The following is a 23665-nucleotide window of genomic DNA, read 5'->3' as shown; positions in this document are numbered from 1 at the left end:
ATTAGACCCTTTGTTTATAGTCTATTGGCAAAGAGTTATAAAACTCAGAACTCCATTTAGGAAACTTTTCAGGTGCCTCTAGGTAAACCTCAGGAATCTGTCTGGCAGAGAGAGATGATCCATGAGGAATCCTAAGAGCTGAAGTCCACATATCTTAAAGTTGCCAAGGTTGAGAAATTGTTTCAGTACTATCATACAATTCTGATCTGATAATTCACAGTTGTTTTCTTTTCAAAATTTGTGTTCAGTTTCTTAATCTATCATGCACTTTTTCAACCTATAAATTTGTAGTCCTGGTGATTTAACCAGAAGATTGGTAAGAAGGAATTGGATGGTACTGTCTATCTCTTTCTGTTAGTGCATGTTAAATAGAATTCTGTATTCTCATGTAATACTTGAATATGTAATAGCTCGGGGCAGGCCAGGAGGCTGTGCAGTGTGCAAATGCTGCCACTGTGAGGCATGGGGGGACTGGAGCTTCTTCACACCTGCTTACTTCAGGACCCAGACATCCATGCCCCGACACCTGCCTCACCTTGCAGCTGCAGCACCCGCATGCCACTCAGCCTCCTTCTCCATTGCAGCCGCGAGCAAGCAGAAGAAGTGGGACAGCAGCCACATGGGTGCCTGTGGCACATGGCTGCTGGTGTTGCCACCGTGAGGCAGATGTCGGGATGTGGAACGCCTGGCTGTGGGGGCTCTGAGGTAAGCCACTGCAGGCAGCATAGGGCAGCTCCACACCATCCTGCCTCGCCTCATCCTCATGACACCACGAGAAACCAAGCGGAATGGGCGGGTGGCTGGTTGCACAGTCTCTTACGTAGAGCATTTTTTGGGGGTAGGGGTCATATTAGGCACATACGTGAAAGTATGCTAGGGCTTATTTTCGGGATAGGTCTTATTTCCATGAAAACAGGGATAAAACGTAACTCAAACCTGCTGTGCTGGGACCAAGCAGTACAAAATTTTGAGATAAAAATGCGAAAATACCAAATTCATTTATTTCCATTTATTCCTGTCTATTCTTCTCCAAATGAACCTAATGTGATATACCATATTTTTCGGAGTATAAGACGCACCTTCCCCCCCCCAAAAGGGGGTGAAAATTTAGGTGCGTCTTATACACTGAATGTAGCCCCGCCCACACACTGGCCCCCACCCTTTGGTCTCTGCCTCCCAGCAGTTACCTCCTTGCAAGCAAACAGCAAGAAAAAATAGCTCCTTTCAGCTTCAGCACAGCCTAATTAGCACAGGTTGATTGGATCGGCCTCCCGACTCTCAGCTGTTTTGCTCTCAGCTGTTTTGCGCAGGGCTCTGCTGCTTGCTGCAAAGAGGTAAATTGCTGGAGCAGATTTTTTTTCCCCTTGTGCTAATCAAGCTATGCTGAAAATGAAAATGAAAGTAAAGCAGGCTATTTGCGGTTTGCTGCAACGAGGCAAAATTGCTCAGAGGCAGAGGGAGATTTCTTTTTCTTCTTTTCCTCACCAAAAAAGGTAGGTGCATTTTATACTCCGGTACATCTTATACTCCGAAAAATATGGTATATGACGTAGTGCCCCTTCTCTCTGACAGTAGGAAGAGAAAAAGAATATAATATTATTTTCTTCTACTTTAGCAAATCTGACCTCCTCCCAGGGTGATCTCAAATGGATTGTAATTAAATTATGCTATCCATCATTTAATACAATACGATAAATAAACTTTCACGGTAATTTTCTCATTTCTGGCAGCAAAGAACGATCATATCTGTCTCTGCATAGAATTTTCTCCGTATAAAGACAAGAGGGAATTCATCTATAATTAAAGAAATGGTGATGTAAATGCTTCAGCAGCATGGGAATCCCACTGATGTAGGAGGTGAATAACAGGCACAAATTAAGACATTAGTTGAAAATGTTAGGAACATATTATTAGGGAAAGATACCATTATGAAGGTGGTTGCAAATAAGGAATAAAACAGCCTTGCGGCTGGTGACATATAAAACAAAAACCCCATTTATCAATTATCAGCTATTGTTCAAGTTCCAAACCAAATATCCTTGCAGCTGATATTTAATATGATTTTTTTTTAGAATTTTAGGGCAAGTTTCATGGGAAGACAGGTGGGTTTTAAGTAGGCATGGAATTTTTCCTTGCTTGTATCTAACTATAGCATAAATATTCCCATGCTATCTCTTTTTTTTTCCTGCTGTGTTTTGAAAACAAGACCTACATATGATCTCCCATCCCTGGTTGAAGCTACCATGAATTGTCCTTAGCTGGATTGGCTTAAAATAGATTTTTCCTCCTTTACCCCAACACACATTTTACTATGGATACAATCTAGCATGCTTCACATAGGTTTCCATCAAGAGGATGATCTAAAGCACATCTTTAAAGCCCCATAAGGCATGTCCTCTTCCTTCCTGTCTCTGGAAATTGTCTTCCACAACCATTCCGGTTTAAGCAGCAGGAGAGTCTGTTCTTTCAATTGAGACTCTCCCTCCGTATTGCAATAACAGAATAACAGCGTTGGAAGGGACCTTGGAGGTCATCTAGTCCAACTGCCTGCTCAAGCAGGAGACCCTATGCCAGTTATGGTGAACATTTTTTTTTTTTAAATTTGATTTATATGCCGCCCTTCTCCGGAGACTCAGGGCGGCTTACAATGCATTAAGCAATAGCCTTCATACTTTTGTATATTTATACAAAGTCAGCTTATTGCCTCCACAAACTGGGTCCTCATTTCACCTACCTTAGAAAGGATGGAAGGCTGAGTCAACCTTGAGCCTTGGAGAGATTCGAACCAGCAGTAAATTGCAGGCAGCTGTGTTAATAACAGGGTGCGTAGACCACTGTACTATCAAGGCTCTTTTAGGCACAGAGTGCCCAAACCAAAAGGTGTTCACATCAGGGGTGGGTTCTACTTACCTTTACTACTGGTTCGCACACTTGCAGAGGGCTAGAAACCCAACAACCAGCTGATGGGACATATGCAGACCTCAGAAACCTGACAACCAGCTGGCTGGCACGCATATGCACCTTGGAAACCCGAAGACCAGGTGTCCGGAGCACATGCGTGCCTCAGAAACCCAACAGCCAGCTGGGTTACTTCTCTGCTTGATTAGTTTCCATCCATTGTTTCTCATCTTGCCTTCTGGTGCTTTGGAAAATAGGTTGATTCCCTTTTCTTTATGGCAGCCCCTCAGATATTGGAACACTGCTATCATGTCTATCATATGAAGAAATGGCTGGGAGGAGAGGCATCTGCAAAGGAAGCCCATCAGGGCTAGGATATAGCACATAGAAAAGCAGCCCTGGCCTGAGTAGCCGTGCTGGCCCAGTAGTTGGAATGCAGTACTGCAGGCTACTTCTGTTGACTGCCGGCTGCCAGCAGTTCAATTCTCACCAGGCTCAAGGTTGACTCAGCTTTCCATCCTTCTGAGGTTGATAAAATGAGGAGCGAAATTGTTGGGGGCAATATGCTGACTCTATAAACCGCTTAGAGTGGGCGGTATGTAAGTCTAAGTGCTATTGTTATTGCTATTGCAAACTAAAAAGAGTAGTTCAGGTGTTTCTTAAGGGGTTTTCATGGCAGTTTGGGTTAGAACAGAGGTGTGATTTTTTTTTTCTTTCTTCCCCACTCTACGTAGTGCCAGGTTTTCCTCCCTTGAAATAGAAAGCAAAGACGATTAAAGGAGAGAATTAGCATTCCAAGCCGGCCATGGGAGAAAGGAGGAAAAGATTGGGTGTGCTTACCGCTTAAGAAACTTTCAGAAGCAAGTTTGATAAACACGTGAAGGATATTTTTGTTAAGTATGCTTTGATTTTCTCACATAGAACAGAGACAGGTATTGTCAACTTATAACAGTTTGCTTAGGGACTGTTCAAAGTTACAACGGCACTGAAAAAAAGTGACTTATGACTGTTTTTCACCCTTACGACTGTTGCAGTATCCCCATGGTCACGTGATCAGAATTGACACCTGATTTCTATTTATGGGGGTTGCAGTGTCCCGGGATCATGTGATTTTGCAACCTTCTGACAAGCAAAGTCTTGATAACAGATAACAGTAACAGAGTTGGAAGGCACCTTGGAGATCATTTAGTCCAACCCCCTGCTCACGCAGGAGACCTGTACTAGAGATTCGAACCGCCGAACTGCCAACCTTTCTGATCGACAAGCTCAGTGTCTTAGCCACTGAGCCACCTAGTCAGTCAATGGGGAAGCCAGATTCACTTAACACGGGTCTCAATAACTTAACAATTGCAGTGATTCACTTAACAACTGTGGTAAGAAAAGTTGTAAAATGGGGCAGAAAAACTCACTTAACCAATGTCTCTCTTAGCCACAGAAATTTTGGGCTCAGTTGCAGTCTTAAGTCGAGGACTACCTGTATACACAAATTGGACCAATTTTTATTGTACTGTTGTGCAGCTTCGATGCTGGATATAAAAAATGTTTACAGCAGATGGCAGCCTTCTTTTTCAGAGCCTTCCTACTGCAACAATTTTTCTCTCACTTTAACTTCCTATTCGCTTGCCTGAAGGTTATTTTTCAACAGAAAACTGAATTTTCGAGGTTTGTGGAGGTTGTTTTGTACCCAGATAGTTATCATTTAATGAGCACAATTGGGACCAGCAATTCAGGCATTAAATGAAACTGTTGCTAAGGGAAAATTCACAATTTTTACAATCTTACTTCAGCTTATCTTTGCTTTACAAACCTGCAAATGTAGTAAATATGAAGATTGAGCATAACATTTTTCATCACTGTAACTGTAAGCAGTCATTAAATGAGACAGCTGTACTTTGTGTATATGTATAGATATGCCACTGATGTATCGATGTGCTTGGAGGTATAAATAGGTTAATTTCACACTACTGCAGTATAGTCCACACCTTTATACTTTGGTGACTTCAGTGAAAGAGAACCATTCATTTAATTACAAATTAATGGGTGTTTTGATGGACTCTCCCACATTAATATTTGTGGGTTGTAAACTTTTTTTTTAATTAACATTTTTATTGCGTTTTTACAAGTAAACAAATCTTACTCGTCTTATGCCGAACTGCAACCGTTTACATGCCATAACATTCCAATTCAAATATACTCTATACATTTTTACCATACATTTTAATTCTACTTCTATTTTGTCTATTTCTTTTCCTTTTTTCTGTTCTCAATCCAATTGTACCACTTGCGTAGTATTCCAAATCTATTTGTCCTTTCAGGTCAATTGTTAATTTATCCATTTCAGCACAGTCACTGTACTTTTTTAATTACTAAACCTTCGGAAGGTATGTTTGTATTTCTCCAACATTGTGCGAAAACTAACCTTGCTGTGGTTATTATATGTAAAATGATATATATTATTCTTTTATCGTATTTCCTTTTAGCTATCCCTAGGAGAAATAGTTCGGGGTATATTCTATCTGATGTCGTGTTACTTCCTGTAACCATCTATGTATTTTCTTCCAATACTTCTTCGTTTCAGGGCACAACCACCATGTATGATAAACATGTTTTTGATCACATTTCCAACAGTTTTTGATCACATTTCCAACAGTTCGGGCTTAAATTTGGACATATCTTCGCTAACCTAGAAGGTGCCAAGTGCCAGTGATAGAACATTTTATATTGGTTCTCTTTGTATTTTGCCAATTTAGTTATCTTATAATTTCTATTCCAAATTTTCTCCCAATCCTCCAATTCAATACTATGGCCAACATTTTTGGCCCACGCTATCATAACTCCCTTCACTCTATCTTCAGCTCTATCAAATTCTAATAAGTAGTTATAAATTTTTGTTATCAATTTTTCATCTGGGCCAATCAATAATTTGTCCAATTGTTGCAGCTGTGGGTTGTAAACTTGATTGGCTATGTGTTATCAAGAAAGTAACTCTTAGCAATCACATAGAGCAGGAGTGTCAAACTTAATTTCATTGAGGGCTCCATCAGGGTTGTGTTTGACCTTGGGGGGGGCGGTGTGTGTGTGTGTGGCCGGTACGTAGTCAGGGTGGGCATGGCCAGCTTGACATCACTCATCAAGGTTCCATTTTTGGCCGTGATGGCTTCCTACAGCCTTTTGCCAGTGAAAACAGGGCTCCGTTTTCGCTGGCAGAGGGCTGCAGGAGACTGTCATGGCTGAAAACAGAGCCCAAGCAGGTCATGTGCGGTCTCCCTGAGCTCCATTTTCATTGGCAGAGGGCTTCAGGAGGCCATTGCAGCTGAAAACGGAGCCCAGGCGGGCCACACATGGCCCTCCTGAGCTCAGTTTTCACTGGCAGAAGCACCACGGATCAGTCCTTCGCTGTTTCCAGTGCCAGCCCGCGGGCCAGTTCTAAGCACCCCATGGTCCAGATCCTGCCCCCAGGCCTTGAGTTTGGCACACCTGACATAGAGTTTATCCATGACAATTTGTTTATGGAGATTCTCAGTCATCCAGGTCATGGTTGTCTCAAAGGTGCTTTTTCAAAAGGCAATTGGACTATGTTTTTTTTTTCCTTGAGGAAGAAGACATATCTCTTCTCATCCTAAATGCTTCATCAGTTCTGACCACCCACCCACCCACCCATCATCCAGTCAGAACTAATGAAGCTTCTTGGATGGGAAGCAAAACATCTTCTTCCTCAAGGAAAAAAGAAACATAGTCCAGTTGCCTTTTGAAAAAGTACCTTTGAGACAACCATGATAATTTGTCCTTAGCCTGGTTATTCCAATGGTGCACTCTTCTTGTAATACATATTGTAAATGTACATGGTCTGAATTTGTATAATTGGTCATAATCTGTGTAGGTCTGACATAAATGTACATGCAGTACTTAAAATCCTGTGGGCTATGAATTTGGACCAGAATAAGTCTGCATCTTGGCATCAGATAGGATTTATGACTTATAATTGTTTAGTAACAACAATAAGCTTCCCTTATTTTAAGCCCCATTGTGAACATGAAGGAAGCCTGAATCAATAGAAGTAGCTTTTTTGTTAAAAGGACAAAGATCCTTTTGACGAAAGATCCAGGCATTCAAACAAAAAAGCCGCAGTATAAGAAGAATTTTATTCTAAGACACCCTTTTGGGGGTGTATTTGGAATTTAGAAAACATATTGCAGGTTCTAAAATGGAGACTGTCAAATGGTGATCATGGGAAGAAAAATGCCAAAAACTGCATGTGGTTTCAAGATTGGTATCTTTTATAAAAATAAAAGTTAAAATGAAATGTTTGATTTTATTAATATGATATTGAACACAAATTTTACAATTTCCCACATGTAGGGTAGACCAGGTGTCTCGAGATCAGGTGTCTCGATAGAAAAACACTTTATATATATATAAACATGTGCTTTGCATGGAAAAAGGACACTTAACAAGATAAATAGAACAGCGAGGAGGGTAACAGCTGTACCGCATGATTTAGATTTGCTAGAAAGTAGGATTTCCTGCTTTTTGTGAATATAAATCACGCGGTACAGTTGATCATTGGAAATACCGGTTCAGATGAACCAGTAGATTTTTTTTTACTACCGATTCGCCCAAACTGGTAGCTTTTATCACTACCAGTTTGCCTGAACTGGTGTGAACTGGTAGGATTTCACCACACACACACACACACACACACACACACACACACACACACACTGTTTAAAACAGCGGTTCTCAACCTGGGGGTCGCGACCCCTTTGGGGGTCGAATGGCCATTTCACAGGGATCGCCAAAGCCTTCTCTTGCCCCCCCCACCCCTTCACTCACCCTCACCCTCTGCCTCTGTTGGATCGCCCGGTCGCCGTTCGCTTACCCCACCCACTCACAATCTATTGCTGCCTCCGGAGTCTCAGCTGATGGCTAGAGGGGAAAAAAAACTTTACATTCTTGCCGTGGGGCTTCAAAGAACTAGCTGCAAAGAGGTAAATTCCTGGAGCAATTTTTTTTCCCCCTACTATGCTGAAAAGCGAAAGCGAAAGGAGGGTCTTTGCTGCAATGTGACAAAATGAGGCAGAGAGATTTCTTTTTCTTTTTCCTCACCAAAAAAGGTAGGTACAAAACTGCAAACAATGGGAAATTTAGGGCAAGAGGAGGTTCAAGATTTTAAAACACAAAAGAAAAAAAGCTCTATTTAACTAGGGAATTGTAATAATTGAGATACTATTAATTGTATATTGTGTTGAAAGCAGAAATGGTTAAGTTGTGGTTTGGAGGAATATATGGGGGAAATTATTTGGTTTATTATTATTGGTAAATATAATTAATTGATTTGTAAGAAATTGGATTGCATGGAAATAATTGGAATATTCATGTTCATATTGATTAATATACAAAAAAGATAGTTATATAACTAATTGATTTATATTAAAATATTGAATTTGTATTAAATAACTGTATTACATAATTAACCAATGTGAGGATGGATATAAAAATAGATGACAATGCGAAGGGGTATAATATAGACTAGAAGGGGAAAATTGAATTTGATTAAGATTAGAGATGAGGATGAAGGGTAATATTGGTTTTTTTAAAAAATAGATGAGGAATAAATATGGTAAAAAGGAAATATAGAAATTGTAAATTTAATTGAAATGACTAAATACTGTGTTGGAAGAAATATCCTTCTGGGTTCTGCTCCAAGTGGGGAAAAAGACACTGGAAACATGGAGACTGCTTGGAAAGATGGTTTAATGGTGGACAGGATCACATGGCTTGATGGGGCCCATTGTGTTAGTTTCTGTTGCTATTGTGTTGCAAATGTCCTTTGACAAAGGATTGACTTTCTGCCTCTGGCCCATTAACAAAGGGTGGGGGGCAGGAAGGTGGGAGCTGCTTTGTCTGTAAATATGCTTCTCCATTTCTCATCCAGGGAAATATAATATTCTGCCTTTTTAATATTTCCCAAAATATTTCATTCTTCTAGGAAAGGGGTGGGTGCTAACCTCCTACAACTGTTTAAATTTGTGGACCGGCCAAATACTCTGTTCAAAGAAAATACGTTGTATGTTTGTATGTGTGTTTCTAATTATTGCTATTTATTGCTATTTGTTCTCTTTTATTCTTTAAAGTTTAACAATTCATTCTTTATCTTAATATCTTTATATTTGTTTGGGGTTGGCTTTCTTCCCTTTCATCTTTTTTATTGTACAGCAATCTTTCTCCTCAAACCTACCACTTCTGTCTTTTCTTTCTTACTTACTTTCTCTTCCCCCCTCTTCTTCTTCTCCCTACTTCCTCTTTCTCCTTCTCCTCCTCTCTTCCTCCCTCTCTTACCTTCACTCCTATTCTAATTTCCCTTCCCTTCCTTCATCCTCTCTATTGCTGTATCCTTTTATGCATATGGACTACTCAGAGGGCTGAAAAAGTTATTTTTGACTGGTCCTCACACTTTTGACCAGTCCTCGAATTTACGACTGTCCTCACATTTTACGTTTTTTTGCCCTATCTTATCACCATGTTGAAGAGAAGCAGTTGTGAAATGAGTGACATGGTTGTTAAGAATGCTGCACAGGCATAAAAGTGAGGATGGTCATAAGTGTGAGGACCAATCAAAAGTGCGAGGACCTGTCAGAAATGACTTTTTTCAGCCCTCTGAGTAGTCCCTATACACATAGCCATGGCCACCCGGTCACGTGACCAGCTAGCCAGGCCCACCTAGTCACATGACCTCCAAGCCACGCCCATAAAATAAGCCATGCCCACAGAACCGGTAGTAAAAAAAAAATAGAACCCACCCCTGGTTGGGGGTCACCACAACATGAGGAACTGTATTAAAGGGTCGCGGCATTAGGAAGGTTGAGAACCACTGGTTTAAAATAAATAAAAAGAAAATAGATATGGTTGTTCCTGCACCGTTTTTTCCAATTTTCCCTTTTGTCTTTTTATAAATAAAGATGGACTCTTTTACCTTACCATTTTTATGTTTGCCTAATAGCTATACAATTGGTAGGGAATGTGATCCAGTGATTGTTCCTTTCCTTTTTGTGTTTCCAACGTTGTGTCACTTTTTTTTTTTTTCTTTTGGATCAGCAAACCAAAATCTGTCCATGTAGAGCAGTTTAGTTGGGAAAATGCAGAATACAGAAGAGAAAAAGTCAAGCATTTCACCCAGATTGCATGATGCGAGTAGACAGTCATGAACTAAGCACTGCCCAAAATAGGGTATTGTATGCTCTGGAGGCAGAAGAAAAAAAAAAAGAAAAGAAAAGTATCATTTGGAAAAGAATTGAAGCTCTGAAATCTATGTTTTAAAAAAGACAAGAAAAATATTAATAGAGTTTGCATCTAAATTGTATTTCTGAAATCCTTTGGGGAATAAGTATCCTTCAATACCAGCTTTTCTTGAATTAAGAAATAGAACTTTGCAAATGAAATAAAAATGTATATTTTAAGAAAAAGTGCACACAATAGTGTACTGTGCCAAAAGTGTGTGTAAAGCTATATATAATGGAAATGTACATTTATATATGTATGTGTATATATGGAGAATGAGAGAAAGAGAGAGAGGAGAAGGAGGGAGAGGGAGAGAGAGATAGAAACACTGTAGTATTCATAAACCATTGTGCTAACACCATTGTGCAAACATTCACAGATCCAGGAAGAAACAAGACAAAAGAAGCTTACACTTGGATAAATGAGAAATTGAGCAAAACTGAAATTGACAGATTTGTCCATCCCTAAAAATAGTCTAGCAGATTATATTTCTAACATCATATCACGTTAGCCATTTTAGAAGAACATTCATGGTCACAGAAAAGATGCATTAAAAGCAAAACATTTAAGAATCAATTAACTATTTAGAAGCTGCACGCTTGCTTCTACTTTCCTGCCAGCAAATCCTATCAAATACAATAAATACAAGGACATCTCTTGATGTTTAGAATTATATCTTTATATGACATTTATAGCATCACGTGTGTTTCGTTATTCTTTTACCAGAATTCGATTACTGAACATGTTGTTATTGCTATTAAATTAGGTTGTGTTTCAAAACCTATTATACATATGTGGAAGATTAGCTTCCAACCTTCAAATGCCTTACTTGTGAATCTTTCCTTTTTTTTTTTTTCCTAAATAAGATGGAGAAGGAAGCTGCTGAATCAGGATCATGTTCAATAGTTTGGACAAATCCCAGACTTTGATTAGTCTCTATGTAGTCACTGTCTTTATACTGGAGCTGGGCAACTGGGCCATCTGGTAAAGCATTGTAAGGATCGGCTGCCAGTTATTCTTCAATTCCAGTTCTTTTCATTCTCAAGCAATGTGATTTGACACAAATAGTCCACCCGAATTCTTGAAGTCAGTTTGGTCTAATGGTTAAGACAACAGGCGAGAAAGTGGAAGACTGTGAGTTCAATTCCTGCCTTAATCGTGAAAGCCAGTTAGGAGTCTATGGGCCAGTCGCTTTCTCTCAGCCCAATCCACCTCACAGAGTTGTTGCTGTGGGAAAATTAGATGGAGGAAAGTGTGTATGTGTTGTCGCCTTGTATTACTTATAGAAATAATAAGGGTGGGATACATATAAATCATTTAAAAGACCACAAGCTGTCCACTCTTGAAATGGAGAACTTCAAAAATACCTTCTAGGTTCAAGAAAGAAGAGTGTCTGATGAGACAAACATTCACTTCCTGAGGGGATTGAAACATGATAGATATTTTCACCAAAATGATTTGACAACAATCTGTACAAGTAGTCTTCATTTAGCAATCTGGAACCGGCAATTTGGTTGTTAAACAAAGAGTTTGCTAAAACTATGACTGAGTTTATTGTCTTACTCCATCTTTCTTTGCCTTATAGTTCTGAAAAGGTTGTAAATGTTGGTTATAAAGTTACTTCTTCATCATTACTGTAACTGTAGTGCTAAACAAGTCAGTTGCTAAACAGGTCGGTTGCTATATTTGCATTATATTGTATTGGGATTTTGCAATATGACAAGAGCCACCAGTCATTAGATCAAAAGCACATGGAGTCAAAGTCCAGCCACTTGAATCTCCAAGAAAGACATAACAGAAATAGAACAAGCTAAGAAATACTACGAAAATACTTTCTGGTCCCTAACAATGTGCTAAAGGAAAATAGAGAGGAGGGAGGGAGGGAGGGAGGGAAGGAACGAGGGAGGGAGGAAGAGAGGGAGGGAGGGAGAGAAAGAGAGATAAAACCATTTCCACGATCATGTGGCCAGCATGACATCATGCCACAGTGCAGAGCTTGCAGTGAAACAAGGTTCACTGTTACCTTCAAACTGAAGTAGCACCTATTTATCTATTTGCATTTTCATACTTTCAAACTACTAGGTGGGCAGGAGCTGGGGCGAGAACAGGAGCTCACCTCATCACATGGCACTTGGGTCTCAAACCTGGGCTGTCAGCATTCCAGCTGATAAGCTCAGCTTCTTAACCACTAAGTCATTATGCCCCGTATAAGACTCAATAACAGCATAGGATGTAATAAAAAATGATGTATTATGTAATACAATCATATGATGTAATAAAATATGTAAGCAGCAGTTTACTATCTTGTTATGGTTCCCCCAATGCCCTTTGCTTACAATGCCGAGAAAGCTGCATCACAGATTCTCTACTTCTGAAGCATAGTAGGAATTCTAGCTTTCTTGCCCAGATAAAAACTTTAAAAGGGTTTTTTTTTTTTTAACCTAGAACTATGGCTAATCCTTTTGAACCTCACAGCAGAAAGGAAGGTCCAGGTAAAGGGCACTTTGACCTCCTTGAACCTTGACAGGGGCAAGGCAGCTGTTAACGCTGAGTGACAGCCCACCTGCATGCAGCAACTCTCTATAAATGTATTTGAGAGAAAGAACTGATTGCCTCAGGAAGACAAATGCCCTTTCTATGCTTTTAAATATTTTATAACTTCATGAGGCAGCACATAATGAAGAGCAGCCAATAGGACAACGAGGCAACAAAAGATAAGGTTACTGCTCCCTTTAATAGCTATGCTGAAGAGGATGTTTCAAGCAATGGTGGGCGTTTTTTTCAGCTCTCTATGATGTCCTGCCAGACATTGCCCAAAACCCTGTTTCGTGAAGCAATAGCAAGAGGTCCTGAACCAAAGACTTCAGCTGAAATCTGCAGGCATGGTTGTTTCTGCAAGGTTCAGTGGAGGCTTTGGTCATTGTTTTGCAGCAACCAAATCTTTTTTTGCAGACAAAAACAAATATCCTGGTTAAAGTAAAGATTTATTGATACATTAGCTTTTGTGGATCACCGTTCTTAAGTGAAATGGACTATTATATTCAGGTAGATCTGCTATAATAAATTGGTTAATTTTAAAATGGTTATAAGGTTCTATTTATTCCTATCTCCGTGGGCCTTTTCTCACTTTTGAATGATAAGTTCTAGCTACTTTGCCTCGAGTTGGCTGGAAACCAGACTAGCATGAAATTTGCTGTCCTGATTATTAAGATGAACATTGCTTCTACTGCCTCTGTTTCAAGCACCTGAGTCATGTTGCTTCCTGCCAAAGGAAAGGCTAATAAACCCTAATGGATTCTTTGCATGTCGAGACTTGGACAGTCTTGAAACAAGAGGAGAGAGTTTATTTTAACACTGGGAGACCTAAGGACAAGAGTATCAGTTTGGTGTAGCAGGCTAGGAACTGGGAGACAAAATCTTAGGTTAAAAACCAGTTCACGCTCTCTCAACCCTAGATGAAGGCTATGGCAAATCACTTCCAAAAATCTTGCCAAGAAAATTGCAAGGCCAGGAGTCAACACTGAATCACACATACATGGAGAGTGGGGGAGAGAAGAGAGAGAGAGAGAAAGAGAAAGAGGAGAGGGGGAGGGGAGGAGAGAGAGAGAGGAAAGAAAGAGGGAGAGAGGAGGGAGAGAGAGTGGGGGTGAGAGAGAGGAGAGAGAGTGGGGGTGAGAGGGAGATGGGGAGAGAGAGGAGAGAGGAGAGAGGGAGGGAGAGGGGGAGGGAGAGAGAGGAAAGAGAGAGGATGGAGGGAAAGAGAGGAGAGACGGAGGAGAGAGAGTGGGGGGTGAGAGAGAGAGGCGAGGGAGAGGTGGAGAGAGGGAGGGAGGGAGAGAGGGAGCAGGAGAGAGAGAGAGAACTAAGCAGAACTTAAACTTAAGTTCTGCTTAGTTCTTAGTTATCTAATATCTTAGTTATTTCCTTGGACTGGAGATAAGATTGGAAGAAAGGAGAAAAAGACCTTAGCACATATTTCTATATTTCTAATTCCCATGACTATTATTTTTGTTTTGTGGAGGGATGTGATCAGTGTTCTGATCTGCAAGTTCTTGCTTACCTTCAAAAAAAACCTACAATGCTTGAGGATCCACATACTAGTCACTTACAACAAAGGAAGTGCTATTAGTTTTTCACTATTGGACCACTGTAGTTGGAAAGGAAGGGTAATGTTGAATAGATATTTATTTTTGTTGGATTAGAGGTTGAACCCAATGGCATGAAGTAGCACAGGCAACTACTGTAAGATCCCTCTAAAAGCTGCCCAACAATAACCTCTCTCTAGTGTCATACCCCTTATGTTTCTTTTTTATCTTCATACCTGAAATAGCATTACCATCTCTTGAACATGTATCCAGCAATCCCCAGTAATAATCATATCCAGAATGAAGATGCAGCACTGCCTGAAATGGCTTACATTGCAATGGGTGTGGTAGTACAGAATTATGCTTTGGAAGATATTGGTCTAAATTCCAGGTTGGGTGGGCCAATTTGAAGTTGCCTTCTTTCCTTTTTCTGGTTTTTCTGGAGAAATGATAGGATACTAAATGAAACCTCAACAACTGCCATCTGTCAGAAATGGTGTAGGGTCTCCTGCTTGGGCGAAGAGTTGGACTAGATGACCTACAAGGAGGGGAGAAATCCAGCAGGTTCTGACAGGTTCTGGAGAACCGGTAGCGAAATTATGAGCAGTTTAGAGAACCGGCAGTAGAAATGTTGAGTAATTCAGAGAAGCAGCAAATACCACCTCTGGCTGGCCCCAGAGTGGGGTGGGAATGGAGATTTTGCAGTATCCTTCTCCCAGGAGTGGGGAGGGAATGGGGATTTTGCAGTATCCTTCTCCTGCCACACCCACCAAGCCACACCCACAGAACCAGTAGTAAAAAAAATTGGATTTCACCACTGCATACAAGGTCCCCTCCAAGTCTGTTAATCTATTAACAACTATTAACCATTTGACAAGTGGAGATGCTGCTTCAGCAAAGACAGGTGCTCTGGCATTAAGGTGGCATCAATGCCACCTCTCCAGATAAAATGAGAGCATGAGATTACCCAGATGTGCTCTGAAAGGCTGATCTTCCCACGGAGACCTGCAAGATCTGAAGAAGTTCTGCTTCTTGTGAGTCTGAGCATCAGGGACCATGGAAGAGGCAGCCATGGCGGTGTCTCCAAAAGGACATTGGGTTTGCAAAAGTCCCCGCTTTCTTAAACACATTTTGAAGGCAATTATTTCAAGTTAAAAGAGATCTTCAATGTAGCAGAGCAATCAACCCAGCTGGTGGGTGATTCTTCATCCCACATTAAGGATTAGTGCACAGGAACAATTTAAAGGATTAAAAAATAATTAAAGACAAAAAGCTTGCCAAGAATTTAAATTAAAGACGTTTAAAATAAACTAGGGAGACAGTTGAATTTGAATTTACTCGTTGTAAAGTGTTTTTAAAACAAGTAAACAATTAATATATATGGTAACTTTGAGGGAAAGAGTTTTATTTGGATTAATTGGTACAATGAATGGACAGCTTTGGAAAATAAAAGTTAAGGGAAAGTTTTGTAAAAACCATCTGACTAGAGAACTATGATGTGCTGAATGGGACTAAATATTTAATTATTTAGAGAAAGCAAAGGGAAGTCCCTATTTTACTTTCATTTCCCTTTTCTGGATTGAAATGACTGCGGTTAGAAAAGTAGTGAAACTTACAGAAGTGACCGAAAAATGGCATTACAGTTGAAGCATTCCAAAGGAGCTTTGAGAAACTGGGAAAGAATGTTATAACCACTGGATCAGTGGTGGGTTTCAAAATTTTTTACTACTGGTTCTGTGGGCGTGGCTTGGTGAGTGTGGTGTGGCTTGTTGGGCGTGGCAGGGGTAGGATACTGTAAAATCTCCATTCCCTCCCCAATCCAGGGGAAGGTTACTGCAAAATCTCCATTTCCTCCTGATCAGCTGGGACTTGGGAGGCAGAGAATAGGTGGGGGTGGGGCCAGTCAGAATTTTTACTACCGGTTCTCCGAACTACTCAAAATTTCCGCTACCGGTTCTCCAGAACTGATCAGAACCTGCTAAAACCCACTTCCGCACTGGACCTTAAAAAAGCAAGACAGGAAGAAATTTGAATTGTATGAGCTGTATTTCTGGAGAAGGCTCCGGCATATTCCTTGGACAGCAAAGGTGACTAATAAGTAAGTACTGGAGCACATAACACAGGACATGTCACTAGAAGGCAAAATCATGAAACTGTGTCTCACTTCCTTTGGCCATGTCATGTGGGGGAATTCAGTGGAGAAAGCAATTATGTTTGGAAGAGTAGGCAGTAAAAGGAAACCAGGCAGGGGTGGGTTCTAAACATTTTTACTACCAGTTCTGTGGCCGTGGCTTATTTTGTGGGCGTGGCTTGGTGGTCATGTGACAATTCTTTAGGATTTAGCAGAGGTACTGGTCTACCAGGCTTTTAACTGCTTGCAGAGCTGTACCGGTCTACTCATTTATTTTTGCAGGCACTGGTCTACCCATTTATTTTTGCAGGCACCAGTCTACTCATGTATTTTTGCAGGTACTGGTCTACCCATTTATTTTTGCAGGCACTGGTCTACTCATTTGTTTTTGGAGGCACCAGTCTACCACCAAACTGCCTTTTACCACTTATCAGCTGTAGAGTGGCCCTTTGAAGCCCCACCAGCAAGAGTTTAAACAGTTTTTTTCCTTATAGCCCATCAGCTGGGACTCAGGAGGCAGCAGTAGATTGGGGGTGGGGCCAAATAAAAGGTAAGAATAACATGGGGGGCGGGGGGCAGAACCAGTTCGGTGACATCATATTGTCACTGCTATCGGCTAGGCAGAACTGGGCTGAACTGGAAGGAACCCACCACTGAAACCAGGCCATCAAAGAACACAGTGGCTGGACATGATCAAAGGTGACACCAGCCAGTACATAGAAAAACTTAATGAAATAGTGCAAGATCAGAAGATGTGGAGAGATCTGGCCCATAGAATCACCAAGAGTCAAATCTGACTGTGTGAATGCAACATTTAAGAAGATCTGAAAGAAGAAATAAAAGAAAACATGAGAAAAATCATGTAGAAGAACCTGAATGACAAATGAGTAGCTTGCAAATATAGATGAACATTTTGGTACATGTGAAAGTTTGGAAGCATGGATTTGATAAGTATACATTGAGACGTTAAGCAAATGTATTTTCCTACAAGCTGCAATTTGAAATAGTTTTTTTTTTAAAAAAAAAACAAGTATTCAAAAAATAAGCCCATTAAGCAAAGCTTATTCCTAAGTAAACAAAAATAAGATTGCAACTTCATATTAGAAAGCAAAGAATTCATTCCACCTCCTTCAAAAACAAACATAAAATAAACCTTCAACTAGAACACTGTATACTGGATCTGTCTTGCATGTGAGTAAGATACAAATGACTCAATATAATATACATAAAGAGGTTTCTTCAGTTATAAGATCTTCATAAAAGGAGGAGGAGGAGGAATGGGGTATTTCGAGCTACAGATATACTAGCTTTCAACCATGTCGATTTAAATGCAAATAGCCAAATAATATGTAAAATTCACTCTGAGAGCCTTTTTAGGCGAGCAACTCATAATTATTATCCAACTCCCCAAACCATCAGCATTAGTGTTATAACTATACTGTGTCTAAGCTAATATCAAAAAGGAGCCAGGGCAGCACATCGGTTAGAATCCAGTGAAAGGTAAAGGTCCCCCTCGCACATATGTGCTAGTCGTTCCTGACTCTAGGGGATAGTGCTCATCTCCCTTTCAAAGCCAAAGAACCAGCACTGTCCGAAGACATCTCCGTGGTCATGTGGCCGGCATGACTAAACGCCAAAGGCGCACAGAACCTTCCCACCAAAGGTGGTCCCTATTTTTCTACTTGCATTTTTTACGCACTTTCGAACTGCTAGGTTGGCAGAATCTGGGAGAAGTAATGGGAGCTCACCCCATTATGTGGCACTAGGGATTCGAACCGCTGAACTGCCAACCTTTCAATCGACAAGCTCAGTGTCTTAGCCACTGAGCCACCGTGTCCCTCTTAGAATGCAGTAGTGCAGGCTAATTCTGCTGACTGCCAGCAGTTTGGCAGTTCAATTCTTACCAATTCAAGGCTGACTCAGCCTTCCATCCTTCCAAGGTTGGTAAAATAAGGACCCAGGTTGTTGGGGGCAATACGCTGACTCTGTAAAAACCGCTTAGAAAGGGCTATAAAGCACTGTGAAGTGCTATATAAGTCTAAATGCTATTGCTATCAAATATGTTCCATCCACTTTAGAATGAAGGGATTTCAGAATACATTCTGACCAATCTTAAAGCATCATTCTGAGCTTTGTTTTTCTCTGCAGATTCTTCCATTGCATCTGAGCAGGTGTGTCCTGCAGCTGTTGAACTCTTTTCCCCAACAGACTTAAACAAAAAACAAAACAAAACAAAATGCTCATGGAGATTGTTAGTCATACAAGTCATGGGTATCCCAAAGATGCTTTTTTCAAAAGGCAACTGGACTTTGTTTTTCCCTGAATAGCAATACAACTTAATTTAATTTAATTTCGAATTTATATACCGCCCTTCTCCCTGAGGACTCAGGGCGGTGTACAGCCAAGATAAAAAACATAGAATACAAATATTAAAACATTTAAAAATATATATAAAATTTGGCCCCAAAAAATTAAAAATCGCAGACTAATTAAAAGGATTTAAAAATTTTAAAATTTCTTCTTAAGCCAACCCGGCTTGCTGAAAAAGATAGGTTTTCAGGGAACGACGGAAGGCATTGAGGTCCTGGATTCTTCTTATCTCCAGGGGCAACTGATTCCAGAGGGTGGGAGCCCCCACAGAGAAAGCCCTCCCCCTGGGGGCCACCAGCCTACATTGTTTGGCTGATGGCACCCTGAGGAGGCCCTCTCTGTGGGAGCGCACGGGTCGATGGGAGGTCATCGGTAGCAGCAGGCGGTCTCGGAGATAGCTAGGCCCTATGCCATGGAGCGCTTTAAAGGTAATAACCAACACCTTGAAGCGCACCCGGAAGACCACCGGGAGCCAGTGCAGCTCGCGCAGGAGTGGTGTTACATGGGAGCGCCATGTTGCTCCCATCACTACCCGCGCTGCTGCATTCTGGACCAGCTGGAGCCTCCGGGTGCTCTTCAAGGGGAGCCCCATGTAGAGAGCGTTACAGTAGTCAAGGCGAGAGGTGACGAGGGCATGAGTGACTGTGCACAGGGAATCCCGATCAAGAAAGGGCCGCAACTGGCGAATCAGGCGAACCTGATAAAAGGTCCCCCTGGTAACAGCCGTCAGATGTTCCTCCAAAGACAGCTGCCTATCCAGGAGGACTCCCAGATTGCGAGCCCTTTCAGTGGGGGCCAAAGACTCGCCCCCAATAGTCAGTGATGGAGTCAACTGACTATATCGGGATGCCGGGAGCCACAGCCACTCAGTCTTGGAAGGGTTGAGCCTGAGCCTGTTCCTCCCCATCCAGATCCGCACAGCCTCCAGGCACTGGGACATCACTTCAAGGGCATCGTTGGGGTGGCCTGGGGTGGAGATGTATAGCTGGGTGTCATCAGCGTACTGGTGGTATCTCACCCCAAAGCCACGGATGATCTCGCCCAGCGGCTTCACATAAATGTTGAACAGAAGGGGCGAGAGGACCGATCCCTGCGGCACTCCACAAATGAGAGGCCTTGAGGTCGACCTCTGCCCCCTGCCAACACAAACTGCGACCGGTCGGAGAGAAAGGAGGAGAACCACCGTAACACGGTGCCTCCCACCCCCAACTCTTCCAGCCGGTGCAGCATGATACCATGGTCGATGGTATCAAAAGCCGCTGAGAGATCTAATAGGACCAGAACAGAGGAATAACCCCTGTCCCGAGCCCTCCAGAGATCATCAACCAGCGCGACCAATGCCGTTTCCGTGCTGTGCCCAGACCTGAAACCTGACTGGAACGGATCCAGATAGGATGTTTCCTCCAGGAATTGTGGAAACTGTTGCGCGACCACACTCTCAACAACCTTCGCAATGAAGCGAAGGTTGGAGACAGGACGATAGTTAGCCAATATTGCTGGGTCCAGGGACGGCTTCTTGAGGAGAGGCCTCACCACCGCCTCTTTCAGGGCAGCGGGGAAGTGACCCTCGCTCAAGGAAGCATTAATAACGCCCTGGAGCCAGCCTCGTGTAACCTCCCGGGAAGCCAGTACCAACCAGGAGGGACACGGGTCCAGTAAACATGTGGCCGCACTAAGTCTCCCCAAAATCCTGTCCACATCATCGGGAGTCACAGCATCAAACTCCTCCCAGATAACATTCTCAAGACTGTTCCTCGTCACCCTGCCCTGATCTACCCAGTCAGAGTCCAAATCCCCCCGGATCTGAGCGATTTTGTCATACAGGTATTGTCCGAAATCCTCCGCCCTGCCTTCTAAGGGATCCTCCCGCACTCCCAGATGGAGCAGGGCGCGGGTCACCCTAAACAGGGCGGCCGGACGATTCCCTGATGACGCAATAGAGGCGGAAAAGTAGTTAGACTTTGCCGTCTTTATCGCCACTAGGTAGGCCTTAATATGCGACCTTACCAGTGTTCGATCAGATTCAGCGAGACTGGCCCTCCAACCGCTCTCCAGGCGTCTTTTCCGGCACTTCATTTCCCTCAGCTCCTCAGTAAACCAAGGAGCCACCCGGGATCGGCATCGGGTCAGAGGCCGCAAAGGCACAACTCGGTCCAAGGCCCCACCAGCCGCCCGATCCCAGGCGGCTACCAGGTCCTCGGCCGAGTCATGTGCTAGATCCTCAGGAAATGGCCCAAGCTCCGTCTGGAACCTATCAGGATCCATCAGGCGCCTGGGGCGGATCCATCTAATTGGGTCCGCCTCCCTGCGGCGAGGGGTCGCGGTTCGAAGATCTAGGCGAAGGAGTGAGTGGTCAGTCCATGACAAGGGTTCCATGTCTATATCCCCTATAACAAGACCACTCAACCACTGGCCAGAGACAAAAATCAGATCCAGAGTGTGACCTCCCCTGTGAGTAGGGCCATGAACTAACTGGGTCAGGTCCATGGCCGTCATGGAAGCCATGAACTCCCGAGCCACCTCAGACGTTTCACCGACAGATGGCAAGTTGAAATCACCCATGACTAAAAGCCTGGGTGTATCTACTGCCACCGTGGCTATCACGTCGAGTAGCTCAGGAAGGGCTGTTGCCACGCGGCAGGGAGCCAGGTACGTAAGCAACAAGCCCATCTGAACCCCACGGCCCCACCTCACAAGGAGGGACTCACATCCGGCTATCTGAGGCACAGTGGTCTCCCTCGGATCCAGATCCTCGTTAATAATAACCGCCACCCCCCCGCCCCTCCCCTGGGCCCTCGGCTGATGGAATGCTCTGAAGCCTGGTGGGCACATTTCAACCAGAGGGACGCCACCCTCCGGGCCCAACCAGGTCTCCGTAATACCCGCCAGGTCCGCTCCTCCCTCTTGTATAAGATCGTGAATGAGGGGGGCCTTATTAACCACGGACCTGGCATTGCATAACATCAGCCGAAGGCCCAGATCCTGAGTATCTAAGCCACCTAGTCTCCAAGAGGAGCCATGGGGACCGGGGCAAGCAATTGCTCTCAAACAGCGAGTGCGAGCCCCCAACACATGATATGGTCCCCTGCTCCCGCCATATCTGCCCCTCCCATCTACCGTGCTGATGGTACAAACCTCATAGGTATCGTCCCCCATCCCTTTCCCAGTCCCTCGACCAACACCTCCCAAATCGTTACCCTGTGCCGGGCTCGGCTCTGACCCTGGTGGATTTCCCCCCCCCATCCCCCAGAGTCTTCTTCCCAATTTCTCTAGAAAGATCATTACAAACCCCCCTCCCAGAACCCCTTAAAATCTTAAAAAATTTCCCTAAAAACCCCCACAAATTCTTCCTTGCTCCATGCCATCTCTCTGGACTCCAAAGTCCGTCATCGAGATAGGCCCTCGATAATGTGGAGGGCCAAACCTGCGAGTGGGGAGAATCTCGCAGGGCGAGGAGTTCCGACACCGAATACATTTGTTACTGGGAGTAGTTATGGCTTATAACCAGGGGATCAACCATGATGATTTAAGAGTCCAACGGAAAAGTATATAAGTCTTAGGTAGTATACATTGGAAAACGCCACTGCCTTCATGGTAGTGGGAGGAGTCCAAGAATAGTCCAGAAACGATGGAAATAATAGCCGAGGCTGACTCCCTCAATACTCATACCTAAGGTAAACTTCTCCTTTCGGTTAGGGAGGACAGATAGAGCAATGCCAATCCATAGGCCCAGAAGTATAAGTCGGTTTACAGAGTTAGTGCAGTGGGCATATCAGGAGATGATCCAATGGAGAGTAGATGGAAAATGATGGTGATATCCAGCTGAGACTGAAATGGCCTGGATAGCGTGGGACCATCATACGGGCGAAACCCGGCAGAAAAGGGGGGGGAGCAATACAAAGCGTTTAGGGGGGAAACACCCCCATAGTCCTCTTCCGGTCCTCCACATCGCCCCCTAGGTCTTTCCCGGTCACAACGCTCACCCGGTTCAGCCTCCATCAGTTCACTGTGGGGCCTCTGGGCGTTAGTGAGCTGGTCACAAACGGCCACACACCTCACAGCCGCCCAGGTCAGTCCAAGATGATCACGCCGGAATTAGTTCCTGCCATCTCCCTCGCAGCCTTCAGGCTGCCGCCGCCGCCTCCACCGCCAGCCCGCAGCCGCCATCACAGCCTCCTCCCTGGCTGACGCCACAACAGCTGCCAGCCTCTCCGCCATCCTCCTCGTCTTCCCCAAGCCCCGCCAACACCTCCTGGGCACCCAGGACTCCGACGAGGCTCCGATAAGGAGTCCGCCGAGAGCGCTGCGCTGCCGCCGTCTCCACCGCTGCTCAGGCGACCGCCAGCTGATCGCAAAGGCCGCCGCCACAGCCATCTGGGCCGACAACGCCCCCAAACGCCTCCTCTGCAACACCCGACTCCCTCTGGCCAGGAAGCGCTCCGGAGAGCTAAAAAGCTCTCAAAAGGTTGGCAATAGCCTCCGCTAGCCTGGTAGGGGCCATAGTTGTTTCGTCTGGCCCCCAAAGACCCCCTGTAGTCCAAATAACACCCCCTCGGTGGTAGCGGACTCAGCAGGAAGCCGCTATAACTTAGACTTATATGCTGCTTCACAGTACCTTACAGCCCTCTCTAAGTGGTTTACACGGTCAGCATATTGCCCCCAACAATCTGGGTCCTCATTTTACCCACCTCGGAAGGATGGAAGGCTGAGTCAACCTTGAGCCAGTGAGACACAAACTGCCAAACTACTGGCAGCCAGTAATCAGCAGAAGTAGCCTGCAGTACTGCATCCTAACCACTGCGCCACCCTGGCTCTTCCTTTAAGACATTTCACTTCTCATCCAAGAATCTTATTCAGTTCTGACTGAAGAAGTTTCTTGGATGAGAAGCGAAACAGCTTCAAG

The 23665-nt window shown here is 43.6% G+C and overlaps 1 long non-coding RNA gene across 1 annotated transcript in view; it reads right to left on the bottom strand.

Annotated features, from left to right (window-relative positions):
- Window positions 1-11035: 11035 nt before the first annotated feature.
- The window catches only part of LOC132709032 (uncharacterized), a 51216-nt gene continuing 38586 nt past the window's right edge, over window positions 11036-23665 (bottom strand). Inside the window, exon 3 of the long non-coding RNA XR_009620093.1 lies at window positions 11036-11403. This is a non-coding gene — a long non-coding RNA (uncharacterized LOC132709032). The remainder of the gene's footprint in view (window positions 11404-23665) is intronic.

The sequence above is a fragment of the Pantherophis guttatus genome, chromosome 3 (assembly GCF_059756535.1).
Source record: "Pantherophis guttatus breed Tessera chromosome 3, ASM5975653v1, whole genome shotgun sequence".
Lineage (NCBI taxonomy): Eukaryota > Metazoa > Chordata > Lepidosauria > Squamata > Colubridae > Pantherophis > Pantherophis guttatus.
Note: the sequence above shows the minus strand (reverse complement) of the source record. Positions and strands in the feature narration are given on the sequence as shown.